Raw genomic sequence first — 13,958 nt, forward strand, 5'->3', positions numbered from 1 at the left:
TTGTGCTTTATTCCACTAAAACTGTCAGTTGAAACAGATCATTATCACTGATCATAAACACTGATATACAGGTATCCAAGATCACTACCTGATAAAACTAGAGTCAGTAGCTTCAGCCTACAGACTCCTAGGTAATACAGCTAATGCTAAGCCACCTTTATTTCTAAAATTTGCTCTGAAAGATATAGAGTCTACTAAGCAGTTACATTATACGCCGTTTTATATTGAAACAGTCAATTTTTTGAGGTAGATCTTAGCAATAGTGAAAATAAATGAAGCAAAGAACCGGTAAATATAAAGTCTTTGTAACTACTGACAAACTGGCAAAACTTTTCTCTAGGAGTGATACAAATAAACACACACACATGTATTCATAAAAAACAAGTCTCTTCTGAATTCAGGCATTTTGTAATGAATCATGCTAGCTTATAAACATATCTATGTATATGGAGGAAAAATGTGGAAGTCTGGACTCTCCTTTTCTTAGAAACAACTTTCTTGTATTTTTAAGTTGTGACTCTGAGAACCAGTTGATAAACATTTATTTCTTCCTATCTGTATTCGAGAGTTAACAATCTAATAATATATTGATCTATTTGTGCATCATAAAACTCAGTATATTTTAGGTCAGCCCACAAAAGTATAGCTAATTCATCTCATAGCTGAAGTTCCACTGTTAGACACACATGAGATGAATTAATAATGCTTCTAGAGATTGGTTTATAATCTTTGTTAAGTCTGCCTAATCATGATGAGGTACTCAAGATCACACACACACACACACACACACACACACACACACACACACAAAATTCTTGTTTTAGGTAATTACATATTCCACACAATATTGGAAGTGTTGACTTTTGGGGGAGAATACAGTGAACTGAAGGATGTCCAGGATGGTTTCTTCTCCTTCCTTTGATTCAGTGTCTCAAAATACACTGCACTTGAATGAGTATGATAAATTATCTTAAGTATTGCTGTATCATTGTTTGAGATTTGCTCAAGTAGTGAACAATGCTTTGCTTCCCATAGGGCCTATCAAAGGTCTCTTGAGTCCTGCTTCACATCTTGGTCTAGCTATGGCTCTGGCAAACCTGACAGGCAGGCCTTGACTCAGTTGTGCTGACACTTTCCCGCTTCATGTTTGTGTTGAGTATCTTTCACCTTGGCCTAAGGCTTACTAGTAGGCTGTTACTGCCTCAGACCAAGGTCTATGCAACCTGAAGGCGTGAAGAGTTAATACTACATAGGAAAACATTCAAGTAGGGGGAGTGGGTGGACAGTTCTGTGAGGCATACGTAGCTCCTCAGAAGATCCAGGAGGGATGGAGCCTCAACTGTTCATGGTGGTGAAGGAACCCTAGTTGCTTACAGTGGCTTTTCCTGTTCCTCTTTACCTGGTGGGTCACTCACTCACTAGCTGCTGTTTCTACATGGCTTCTTAGTTCAGATCAAGTTTTTGAAGGGAATTTGATCCAAGAAGTATGATAAATTAGGTTTCGTTCTTTGGAGGAAAAATGAGGAATGAGGAAAGAAAGGAGACAGGAAGCAGGAGGAAGAGAAGGAGGAGAAGGGGGGAGAGGAAGGGGAGAAAGGGAAGAAGAAGGAGGGAAAATAATCAGGACTGTAACTCTAAGACACATCCATTTACAATGAAAGGACAGTGATAAGGGAAAAGCTAAAGCAATATATTTCTCAAATATATTTTATTTATAAATTAATAGTCTTTTAATACCTATGGAATCATCTGTTGTCCGAATGAGTAGTTATCGTCTCTACTTTCCCCACTTCCTTTAACATGTGTTTTTTGGCAAATTATTCTATTCCTGATACTCATCCAGGTCTTGGTGACATAATGATAGGTGAAAATAATGTATTCAGATTTTTGCTACTTCGAAACTTTTTATCTGTGTGAATTAATGAAATAACTACATGAACCAAATACGAAAGAATAAATGCAGTGAAGGGCAGGTGCATGCTGATGGTAAAGCTTAATACAGAGACTGTGACTTATTTATGGCGGTTTATGCAAATGTCCTTCGAGAAGTGACATTTGAGGTGACAAAGAAGAAAAATGAGGTAATAGATGAAGAGTCTAAGTATAAAGTCTTTGATGGGGGATAAATGGATTGTGCTAGAGGCTCCATTTTTGAGGATAGCTTGGCAAATATGATAGACGCGTGGAAAGTTGGGGAGAGTATGACAGGGATTTGGGCTAAATTGTGCCACATATAAGGGACAATTTCAAGATGTTTGCCACATAAGGATTGACGTGCATATATGACGTGTGTATATGGTTCATCAGGGTCAGGGCCAGCAAATTAATAAGATTTTCTGCTAGCAAATAAGAAATACATGAAGAATCTTGGAAAGAAGTTGTATAAAGTATGCAGATTAACAAATACGAAAAAGCTATGAACATTTTAAAAATTGAGATTTGTAGGAATTGATTAATTTGTTAGCAAATTTTTAAAGAAATAAAGTTGAAACCGACATTTCCTCATTTTGGGTTTTGCTCAGTTTATACTAGTTTATGATGATGACATAAAGTTTTTCTGTCCTATAAAGTAGCTTTACATTATAAAATATGTATTTTTTCTAGTTATTTATTAATTTTTAGAATGAGGAAATTATACAAAGATTTTGTTCAGATTTTTAAAAAGAAAATTAGTTTTACTATTGAAATTTTTAGTAGTTAAAAGAAATAATTCAATATTTCAACTAAAATTATATTTGAAGTTGATTTTAATAGTGAAACACAGGAAAGTCTGTTTATATGCTGCGAGGCAGAAATTCACGTTTAATCATTTAGTATCAAATCAATTCCTTTATTTAGGTTCTGGGAAAGTTAAATTGCCTGTATATTAGCATAAGTTTGGATTCTGGTTTTGTTAATTTCTCCCATATTTGAAATTTAATAAACTCGAGACAAGCTATTTTCCACTTAGAGGTATATTTCCTTTGATTTCTTAACAATTTTGCCTTAATGGAGTCCAGAGTTCTATCTTAGACACTGTGTGAAATGACCCATTGCTATTTAGCATAATGTAGAATAACTGTTGCAGGCCACCTTCCCTTTTTAATAACATGGCTTATTCATAGATCACCCTAAAAGTTAATCCTCTGTATTCTGCTCTCCCTATGAGCAAATCTTATTTTAAAAAATGTTTAATGAATAAATGGTTAAACAAACATTGAGCAACCACTACATGGAAAAACTACTCTATGCTCTGGACAATATTGGAGAATTAGCAGGAAGTAAGGGGATTAACTGACAGATCAAAGAAGTAATTTATTAAATGATACATACAAAAGATAAAATTTGAGATCTGTCAGTTTGCTTTATCTGACATTTTTGGCAAAGAAAATGAATCCTAATTGAGAAATGATAATGGGTCTTACTGAAATTGGCCTTTGTTTTGTGACTGACTTTTGGATGTCAACTAGAAGAAACAGTTTACAATGATACAAGAGGTGTTGATTTTCTCACCATACATAGCCTCCATAATGTTCAAAATAGAAAATTGATTTTATAAGTAAAAACATAACTGCTGGGAGAGGGAAAGACAATATCTTACAGGCATGGGACTCTTGGTGGGCCCAGGGTATGGACCCACTCTAAAGGACAATTGGGGACATAATCAGGCTCTATAGGCCATTATATCTATATCCATATATAGATATAGATATAAAATATATGTTATATGTATTTTAGAAACATTTAAAAATGTTAATGAACATGAAATGGATTTCAAGTCACTGCTTCCTGTGCCTGCTTGAAGATGTGAGAGCTCAGCTTCTGCTCCTACTCCAGCCACCTCTGCCATCAGGCCTCCCCACCATGATGGACTCTAATTCCCCTGGAACCATAAGCTCAAATAAACTCTTCCTTTTATAAGTTGCTTTGGTTAGTGTTTCTATCACAGCAACAGAAAAGTAACTAATACAGTAATTGGTAACAGAGAGTTGGGTGTTGGCTATAAAGAACTTCACCATGTGTAGAGAGTGCCTCCAGGGCAAGACCACACCCAGGTAAGCCTCCAACTTGTGAAAGGAAAATGCTGGGGTTTTGTACTCTTAGAAAGCCATAGCAGAGAAAAGCTTCAAAAGTAGATGAAACAGGCCAGGGTCCATCCTAAAGGGAGTTGCAGCCAAATTTGGCAGAGTCATTCACCTGGTGCTGGCTTTAGAGGTATGAAAGATTCAAGAGTGAAGGGGTCATTGATTCTTCCTTCACAGTTTCAGAGAACTGCTGAGGCCAGGCAGTGTGCAGCAGGGATTCTCCTGCATAAAGAAGAGGCTGATAAGCCACTATGTGAAACTGTGAAGGTGAAGCCTGGTGGGCAGTAGAGACTCCAAGAAGAAGTTTGTGATGCCAGAACTGTGAGATATCTTCCAAAGAGAGCTGCATACAGGAAGTGGTGCCAGCCCAAGAGAGATGTATGTTTCACACAGCAAAGCTGAAGAGACTGAGCCACCTAAGCCCTTTAGAAGTAAAGTCCCAAAAGTTGGATGTGAAGCTAATGAATTTTGTGTTTGCCCTGCTGGTTTTTGGTCTTGTTTTGGTCTGGTATTTCCTCACTATGCCTCTATTCCTCCCTTTTGGAATGGGAATGTGTATTCAGTTCCACTGTATGTTGGGAGTATGTAATTTGTCTTTTGATTTCATAGGGGCTTACAGTTAAAAGATTGCCCTGAGGTTTAGAAGAGACTTTGGACTATGGCTTTTGAATAGTATTGAAACTGGTAAAGACAATGGGAATTTTTAAGGCTAAGGATAGACTAAACGCATTTTGCATTTTATATGGTCATGAGCCTATGGGCCAGGGAGTTGAATGTGGTGGTTTGAATGAGAATGGCCCCCATAGGCTCCAAGTGCTTGAACATTTTTTTCACAGTTGGTGGCACTGTTTTCGGAGATTTTAGAAGGTGTGGTCTTTTTGGAGGAAGCATGTCACTGGGGTGGGCTTAGAGCATTCTTAAGCCTTTTAGGATTTCATGTCACTCTCTCACCCTCTGCTTCCTGAACCTGCTTGAAGCTGAGCTTCTGCTTCTACTTCAGCCACCTCTACCATCACCCCCCACCCCCATGATGGACTCTTGCCCCTTTGGAACTATAAAAATAAACTCTTCCTTTTTTTTTTTTTAACTCTTCCTTTTATAAGTTCCCTTGGTCCTGGTGCTTCTATCACAGCAACAGAAACAGGGACTATGCTGGATAAGTCTATTTGTCAACTTGACATGCCTGGGAAAAGGGAACCTTATGGGGGGGATTTCCTCTATGGGTCAGATTGGCCTGTGGACATTTCTGTGAGGCACGTCCTTTATTTTTGAGTGATGTGGGAGGGCCTTGTCTACTGTGGGTGGTGCCACCCCTGGGAAGGTGGTTCTTGGTTGTATAAGAAAGCAAGACGGGCACAGGCCAGGGGAGAGTCAGTATGCAGTGTTCCTCCATGGTCTTTGTTTCAGTTCCTGCATCCAGGTTCCTTCCCTGAGTCCCTGCCCTGGCGTCTCTTGATTGTGGACTGTGAGCTGTAAGCCAAATAAACCCTTTGCTCCCCAAATTGGTTTTGGTCAATGCTTTTTAATTTTTTAAATTGAGTTTTTGAGATTTTCATACAATATAGTTTGATGGCATTTAGTTCTGCTCTTCTCTCCCCACCTCCCTCTACTACTCCCTGCCACAAATTATAAACTCTAATATATAGAGTATGATTTGTGTCCCCCAGTATCTTACAGTGTGGATCCATTCACTGGTCCCAACAAGAGTTCTAACCCTATAAGATATTGTCTTTAGCCCTCCCAGCAGCCAGCAGCTGCCAAAAGTTCTTTAGGTTGGGTTGGGATTTCTTACCCACTTCCCCATGTTTATGCTGGGATTTTTGTCTGGTTTGAGCATGCATAGGACTTCTGCATGCTGTCACCATTGCTGTGAGTTCATATGAGTATATATTGGTCAGTGTTTTTATCACAGCAATAGAAAGTAACTAGCCAGGGTTGGTGCATGAACATAAGGAAACAGAGTCTTTCAGGTCCCTGGGAACTTGCACATATGAACTTGCAACAATGGTAACAGCATGCATAAGACCCAGCTTATAACTGGGGAAATGGGCAGGAGGCCTCAACCTTAGCAGAGGAACTATTAGCAACTGATTACTCGGGGGTGAGGGAGAGTTGATCTTTTTTAAGGGAGTAACTCTAGATAAGCTGGCTAGACTCCAGTAGATGAACTTGCACTGAGGGACATCTATTTACAAACACTTGACCAGATAGGCCTTAACATACATGATAGAATGTGTAAAATCTGGTAGGGGATATGGGGAGTGTGGTTAGGGGAGGGGTTCTAAATTTGATTAAGATCTATTATATGAAATGCACAAAAACTCAATGAAAATATACATAAAAAGAAAATAACTAGGAACGTGACTTACCTGATATGAACATTCCTTTGAAAATTTGTCTCTCAGCACTGCAGGAGAGAACATATGCTAACAAAATTTTTAAAAGAAACTGTTGATTATCCTCATTAACTTGTCTTAAAATAACAGAGAACAACTTCATATTGCTGAATTTTACTTTTGTGCATTTTCATGTGAAATGTACTTTTCTTCCCATATGTTCTCATGGTGGCAAGTGTCCTGTTTGGGCTTTGAATTTTTAAGATTCTCCCTCTACCAAGGGGGTTTTGTTTATTTTCTTGTAGCTGTGGGGCTGATTTTGATGATGTATTCTTTTATTAAATATTTGTGGTTTCATGCTTATAAGGCATTTATTGTGGATTTTAAGGTGGAAAGGTTTTGATATTTTTAAAAATATTTCTCCTGGTTAGCTTTCTATCACTATGGTAAAACACTCTGCCCAAAACCAACTTGGGGAGGAGGTGTGTATTTGACTTACACATCCTGATTACAGTTCATTGTTGAGGGCAGTCAGGGCAGGAATTCAGGGTTTCTTTAATTTTTTTAATAGCATAGGCAGTCTTTAAATTTGTTAGGCTCAATCCCACCCTGTATTCTTTTAAAAATATTTTACTTATTATTTTTTTATTTTATGTGTGGAGTGTATTGCCTGAATGTGTGTAAGTGCACCATGTCATGCAATGCCCATGGATGTCAGAAGAGGGTGTTGGATCCTCTGGAGCTGGAGTTAGGAATGGTCATTAACCACCATGTGGGTGCTGGGAATTGAAGCCGGGGCCTCTGCAAATTGCTGAGCCATCTCTCTAGCCCCCCATTCCTCATTTTTAACCCTAAAAATTATCTTGGTTCTTATAAACTTTGACTTATTACTTTAAAGTCTGATCATTGAATTCCATGTGTCATTCTAGTGATAGATACTCCATGGCGCAATATCTCCTGTGCCTCTTGCCTTCTGCGTTTTAGTTGGATGTCCTAGTTCTTTTTCTGTTGCTGTGATAAAACACCCTAGCAAAAAGAATTTAAGGGAGGAAAGGACTTATTTTGACTCACAGTTCCAGAGAGGATACAGTCCATCATGCCTGGAAAGACATGCTGGATCATGGCAGGGAAGGCATGCTGGATCATGGCAGGAAACGCATGGTGGGTCAAGCCAGGGAAGGCATGCTGGATCATGGCTGGGAAGGCATGCTGGATCATGGCAGGGAAGGCTTGGTGGATCAAGGCAGAGAAGGCATGGTAGATCATCACAGGGAAGGCATGCTGGATCACACAGGAAATGCATGGTGGTTCATGGCAGGGAAGGCATGCTGGATCATGACTGGGAAGGCATGGTGGCTCATGGCAGGGAAGGCATGCTGGATCATGGAGAGAAGACATGCTGGATCACGTCAGGAAAAGCATCCTGGGTCATAGCTGGGAAGGCATGCTGGATCATGGAAGGGCCACGGTCGTTGCAGGAACATGAAGCCAGCTCTTCACAGTGCATCTGCAGTCCAGAAGCAGAGGAGAATAGGAAGATGGGGCAGGCTATAAAAACTGGAAGCCCATTCCCATTGACATACTTGCTCCAGCAAGGCCCCACCTCCTAAAGGTTCCATAACCTTCTCAAACAGTGTCTCCAACTAGAGACTAACTTTTTAAACACTGCGGCCTTTGGAGAATATTTCACCTAGAAGCACCAGTTTGATTGAATGAGAGAAGAGAGCAAGTAGTACCAAACTATTCTTTCAGAACCCTCTGCCTCTCAGATACAATTATGGTCATACTTCCTCTGATTATGGTTTTCAGCCATTGGATTTTTATGACCACATCCCTTTTTTCCTTTCTTTTTCCCTACCCGAACTTGGAGGTAGTGGTGGCTGTGTTAGAGTTGACATAGAAAAAAGTCATGGCTTCTATTAACCTCAACACATCTCTGCATTACTTTCCTTTGGAAGTAACTCCTTTTCTCCAAGGACTTTGACACACACCCTGTCAGAATGGGAAATGCTCTGGTTTTATAGCTTAATTCGAGGGCACCATCGTTTTTATGATAGAGCCCTCCTAAATCATAAACCTTGCTTCCAGTTCTTTTATATGTTTCAATGATGTTGCAATTTTTTTTCTGTGAAGATCTTGCTTAGAGATTCATTCTCAAGATTATTATTGTTTTGCTGCAGTTGTAAATGAAAACTTAATAAGATACATTCTCTGTTTATTGGAGATATATATTGATTTTGCAAGTTGGTTTTTCATCCAGCAACTTTAATAATAGTTTCTAATAGGCTTTATTGAGATTTTATAATATAGGCTATATAATCATATTGTCTGTATATCATAATGTTTACTACAATTTATAGTGAACTCACATATTTTGGAAAGATATATTTTAAATATAGCAGCCCATTTAATCTTCTGGTCAATCCTGTGATATAGGAGGTATAGTTATACTTATTACCCTTTCTTAAAGAAAAGACTTCCCAGAGATTTAGTGTTCATAGTCATTTAACCAAAGCAGTACAGCTTATAGTTGGCAGTGGTCACCTCAATTTTCTATATGATAAAATCTATGCAGAGAAATATTAATTCATCTTATTAAAACTACAAAATTAGTCAGGGGAAGGGCCAAGATTTGAATCATGCATTTCCTTCAATGTTCTAAGAATAATGTTCAATTCTGATATTTTCATAACTTCTTTTTCTTTCAGATTTGTTTTTACTATTTTGTGTGTTTCTATTGTTTTTAATTATGGGGGGGTGCCTGAGAAGGCCATTAGAGGGCAAAAGATTCCTTGGAGCTGGGATTGTAGGTAGTTGTAAGCCACTCCTCATGGTTGTTGGGAACCAAACTCTGTTCCTATGCAAGAGCAGTGCAAGCTCTCAACTTCTGAGCCATCTCCCCAGCTTCTCCGCTTTCCTTTTTATTCTTATCTTTTGATTTACTTCTCTTACCATAATACATAAGTGAGAACTTCTGTGTTAAGTTGTAATGAAGAGATGGGTATAAACACCAATAAGCAACCAAATCCTCTTTCAAGGAAGGGTGTGCTACTGCCTGTAGAGGAATGCTATGTGGTCTGCCTCTAGCTCTGAATCTTCCCAGAGTCTGACTTAGCAGGCAAGAGACATCAGGACCCATGCCACCTTTACCTGGAGCTGACCACTTAGCTCAGTGAGAGGGTTGGCATATATGTATCTTGATGTCTAGCCCTGTAGTTTCAAAATTCCTCCTATAAAATATTATAAATTATAAAAGAATCTCATTTGCATCTGGGAGGAAGTACCAGCCACAAACTAGAAAACGCATAGCAGAGATTTGAATGAGAGTAGGCAAATTTGTCATTTTTTGAAATAATCAGGATCCAGTTGGGGTGTGGGTTCTTTGAAAATCTTCCTCTTTGTGGCTTTAGAAAGCCCAGAACAGATGTCATTTTGTAACAAACTGTTTTGCCTTTGGTAATTAGACAATACTTGGGAAGATCTGAGGACTCAAAGGCCCTCTGTGGTGAAGGAAATGATGTATCTTTGCAGTGGCGTGGACTCCTAGGTGTTATATAGTTGTTAATTAGTAATGACATAAACGATAGCAAATTATTTTGAATTACATTTCTCTGCAAAACATAGAAATGGGGCTGGATGGATGGCTCAGCGGTTAAGAGAACTGACTGTTCTTGCAGAAGACCTGGGGTCTAGTCCCATATTCACGTAATGGCCAACAACCATTTGTAATTCCAGTTTCAGGAGATCTGAAGCCCTTTCCTGGCATCTGTGGGCGCTGCATAACACAAATGCATTTACATATGTACAGGCAAAACATTCATATACATAAAATAAAAAATTTAATGATAAAATTTATATTACCATTTTAATTTTTTAGAAAAATATGTTTGATATTGTCATTTTTTTTGTTTTGTCTTTGTTTTTGGTCTTTTTGAGACTAAAACTGGATCTCCCTGTAGCCCCAGTTGTCCTGGAACTCACTATGTAGACCAGGCTGGCCTTGAACTCACTGAGATCTGCCTGTCTCTGCCTCCCAAGTGTTTGGATTAAAGGCATGTGCCACCACGCCCAGCTGATATTGTCATTTTTTAAAATAAAATGTTTCTAAAAGTCTTAATATTTGTTATATGGCTATGAGGGTCAGGACTGGTCTATGTCCTAGGGACTCAAACATAACACAAAAAAGCAAAATAACAACAATCGTTAGCTCACAATTGTGTTATGAAATTTTCTGAAATATATGTACATGCATTATTTAATTTAGTTATCACCACAGTTTTTAATATGCTCACCTTTCTTTTTAATATTTTATTTATTATTTTTTATTTTATGTGTACAAGTATTTTGCGTGTATGTATATAAGTGTACCTGTGTCACACAACACCTGCAGAGATCAGGAAAGGGTGTTGGATCCCTTAGAACTGAAGCTAACGGACAGTTGTTAGCCACCATGTTGGTGCTGGGATGTGAACCCAGGTCCTCTGGAAGGATATCAAGTGTTCTTAACCACTGAAGCATCTCTCCAGCCCCTACACTGACTTTTCTACTAGAATGTAAGCTTTGTGAGATCCAGAACTGGGTTTGTAGCAATAAATGATGCCATACTAACCTGGTCATAGTTTACCTTTACGAACATGTCCATTGAATTGTTTGTTCCAGTGGCCAATCCTCACAAAGTATGCATGAGCAGCGTTATCCGAAATTCCACTCATGAGAAGCCGATGTAGAAAGTTTAATGACATTGCCTGGATAAAAACTGAAATAATTGAATATAACTCTTCTAATTTTATATTCAGTTTTATTCATTACAACATCGTTTTCATATGAGACACAACGGAATATTACAACACTAAAAGACATACAGAGAGCCTTGAAATTACTTGTCTAAATTAGGTGCATAAAATGTGTCCCTTTCAGGGGGAAGTGAGAGCATTGGAATCTGAGGCATCTGCAACTAAGAATAAAATGGAAAGATTAAGATTGCTTTTCATGTATTTTCCTTCACAGATAGTTTCTGTAGTGTCCATACAATATTGCAATATCCCCTTAAGATAGGATTGTCTATTCATAGTTAATAATGCCAATAGAATGTGTTGGTTTGACACACAAGCTTTGAAATCGGCAAACAGGAGCTCAGTTAGAGCTCAAACTTTTCATCAGATGGCTGTCTCTAGGTAAACTGCTTAATCTCTCTAATCCTCAATTTTCTCATCAGTAAAATGTGAATGATAACATTTAAGTAATGGGATTGATCTATTAGGCATCTCTAATGCTTGCAAAGATTGTACACATGAAAATGCTTACTCATTGTTAATTGCTCATATTATTACGATTATCATTTCACTTTATACCTGTATGGAATTTGTCTATGGGGATGAAGCAAAAGCTTGAATTTTCTTAATATAATTTCCATTTCAGTTTATTTTCTTCAATCAGATGACTTTTCCCATAATTTCCATATCAGTTAATTTTCTCAGATCCTATTACTTTCCCCTTTCTTGTTAAATAGAAAGTAAAGGATCTAACCAATACATTTCCAGTTAATAAAGACAGGACAGCATACTTTTATTTGTGTTCCAGGGTATAGTCTATGATGGCAGGTACATCTCAGTGGCAGGACCCTGAGGCAACAGGTTACAGTGCATTTGCAGTCAGGAAGCAGAGAACAATAGTGCTCATACTCAGCTAGCTCTCTCCTTTTTATACAGTCAAAGACCTGAGTTCAGTGAGTGATGCACCCACTTTTATGATGAGTTTTCCCATCTCAATAAATCTCAAGAAAGTCTCCCACAGAATGCCTGTGGATAACCTAGTCTAGATTAGTGCCCACAGGTCTACCCAAAGGCTTGCCTATTTGGTTGACAATAAGTATTAACTATCACACACATTAACATCCTATGACATTCTTTTTTTTTTTTGGTCTTTTTGAGACAGGGTCTCCGTGTAGCCCCAGCTGTCCTGGAACTCACTATGTAGACCAGGCTGGCCTTGAACTCACAGAGATCCACCTGCCTCTGCCTCCCGAGTGCTGGGATTAAAGGCGTGCACCACCACAAAAATGCCATTTTTGCTTTAAAAAATAACCCTGTGGATCCAAAACTTTTGTGTGAGTCATAACCACGTGTAGAACTGATAAAACTCCCATATTTCTGAGCTCTACTTCCAGATGTTCTCACCAGTTATATTAGAACAAGAGTGCTTCATTTTTCTAGTGGCCCATGTCTAACAGACACAAAGAAGGACTTACAGGTGTTAACTAATGTATACTCACTATGCCATAGTACTGTCAGTACTTGTAAATACTTAGAAAATCTGGATCGCTACTACAAGGATATCTGAGGATGTTTAATATTTTCTGCCTCAGTGAGAATTTTGAAGTTGAAAACAATGCTTTTGGTATTCTGTCATAGTTGACTAAGCTGTGCATTTACTTTGCTATATATAGTGTAGCTACACCCACTGTTGACAAATGACATGTCAGGAGTGAGGCCTTCAAATGACATCACACACTGTAGGACATGCTTGTCTCTTCTCAGAAGAAGCAGCTGACACATCTGTCTGAGTGTGTAGCAGAAGTAGTTATGATTGAAAGGTCTCCCTTCAGACAGACCTGCTGCAGTTTATTCAGAACCTAAACGATTCAGACAACAATGCTGAAGACAGCACAAAAGAGAAAGAATGAATTCTTCTCAGAACATCAGTTCATACCGTCTCTCAGAAGCAGCACGCACATGCAGTGACACACACCGCTGGACTTAATAGAGTGCTTGAAGGCATGATGCGAGTGTCCACAACTTCTGAGCAGTTGCTAACAGCTGGGTGCAAAGGAACATGTTTGCTTTTCTGTAAAATACACCCATTGTGCAAGAAATGTTTATTCTGAATTCCTCAGAAGAAATGAAAAATTTTTGTTTTTATAATTTAAAGTGAGTTTTTCTGGAGTAATAAGAGAAACTCCTTTCTTAAATGGGTAATGGAATGTTTTATCTTTCTCCAAATCTTTTAAAGAAAAGTGCCACTGATACAAAAATAAATGAGACAAACTAACTGACCTTTGGAGTTTCCCTTTACATTTCTGTTTCTATGTTTTCAGTTGCTCAATGTCAAGCATTCCCAATAGTTTGAACTAGTGTGAAGTTCCTCTTCACCACCAGTTTGGCTGGATTTAGAATGACAGGTGAAATACCTCTGGGTATGCCCATGAGGATGTTTCAGAGAGGGGTTTAACTGTGGAGTGAAACCCACCTGTGATGTGGCAGCAATGTCCCATGGGCTAAATAAAAGGGGTGGATATGATCAAAATACACTGTGTATATGTGTGAAATTCTCATAGAATAAATACAAATGAACAATTTAAAAATAAAACTGGATAAAAAGTAAAAGCAAGCTTAGACCAGGAGTTATATCTCTCTGCTTCCTGACTATATACATAATATGACCATCCTCCTAATTGTTACCACCACTATCTCTTCCTGCCACGATGAACTGATCCCCTCAAACTGTCAGTATAAATCCTTCCTTCCTTCCTTCCTTCCTTCCTTCCTTCCTTCCTTCCTTC

General features: G+C 38.5%; 1 protein-coding gene and 1 pseudogene across 1 annotated transcript in view; both read left to right on the top strand.

The window, feature by feature from the left end:
• Positions 1-13,958, top strand: part of March1 (membrane associated ring-CH-type finger 1) — an 889,338-nt gene that overhangs the window by 7,414 nt on the left and 867,966 nt on the right. The gene's annotated exons all lie outside the window — the stretch shown is intronic.
• Positions 11,035-13,958, top strand: part of LOC115072841 — a 41,407-nt pseudogene continuing 38,483 nt past the window's right edge.

Source organism: Nannospalax galili, unplaced genomic scaffold (assembly GCF_000622305.1).
Source record: "Nannospalax galili isolate Female #2095 unplaced genomic scaffold, S.galili_v1.0 scaffold283, whole genome shotgun sequence".
NCBI classification, from domain to species: domain Eukaryota; kingdom Metazoa; phylum Chordata; class Mammalia; order Rodentia; family Spalacidae; genus Nannospalax; species Nannospalax galili.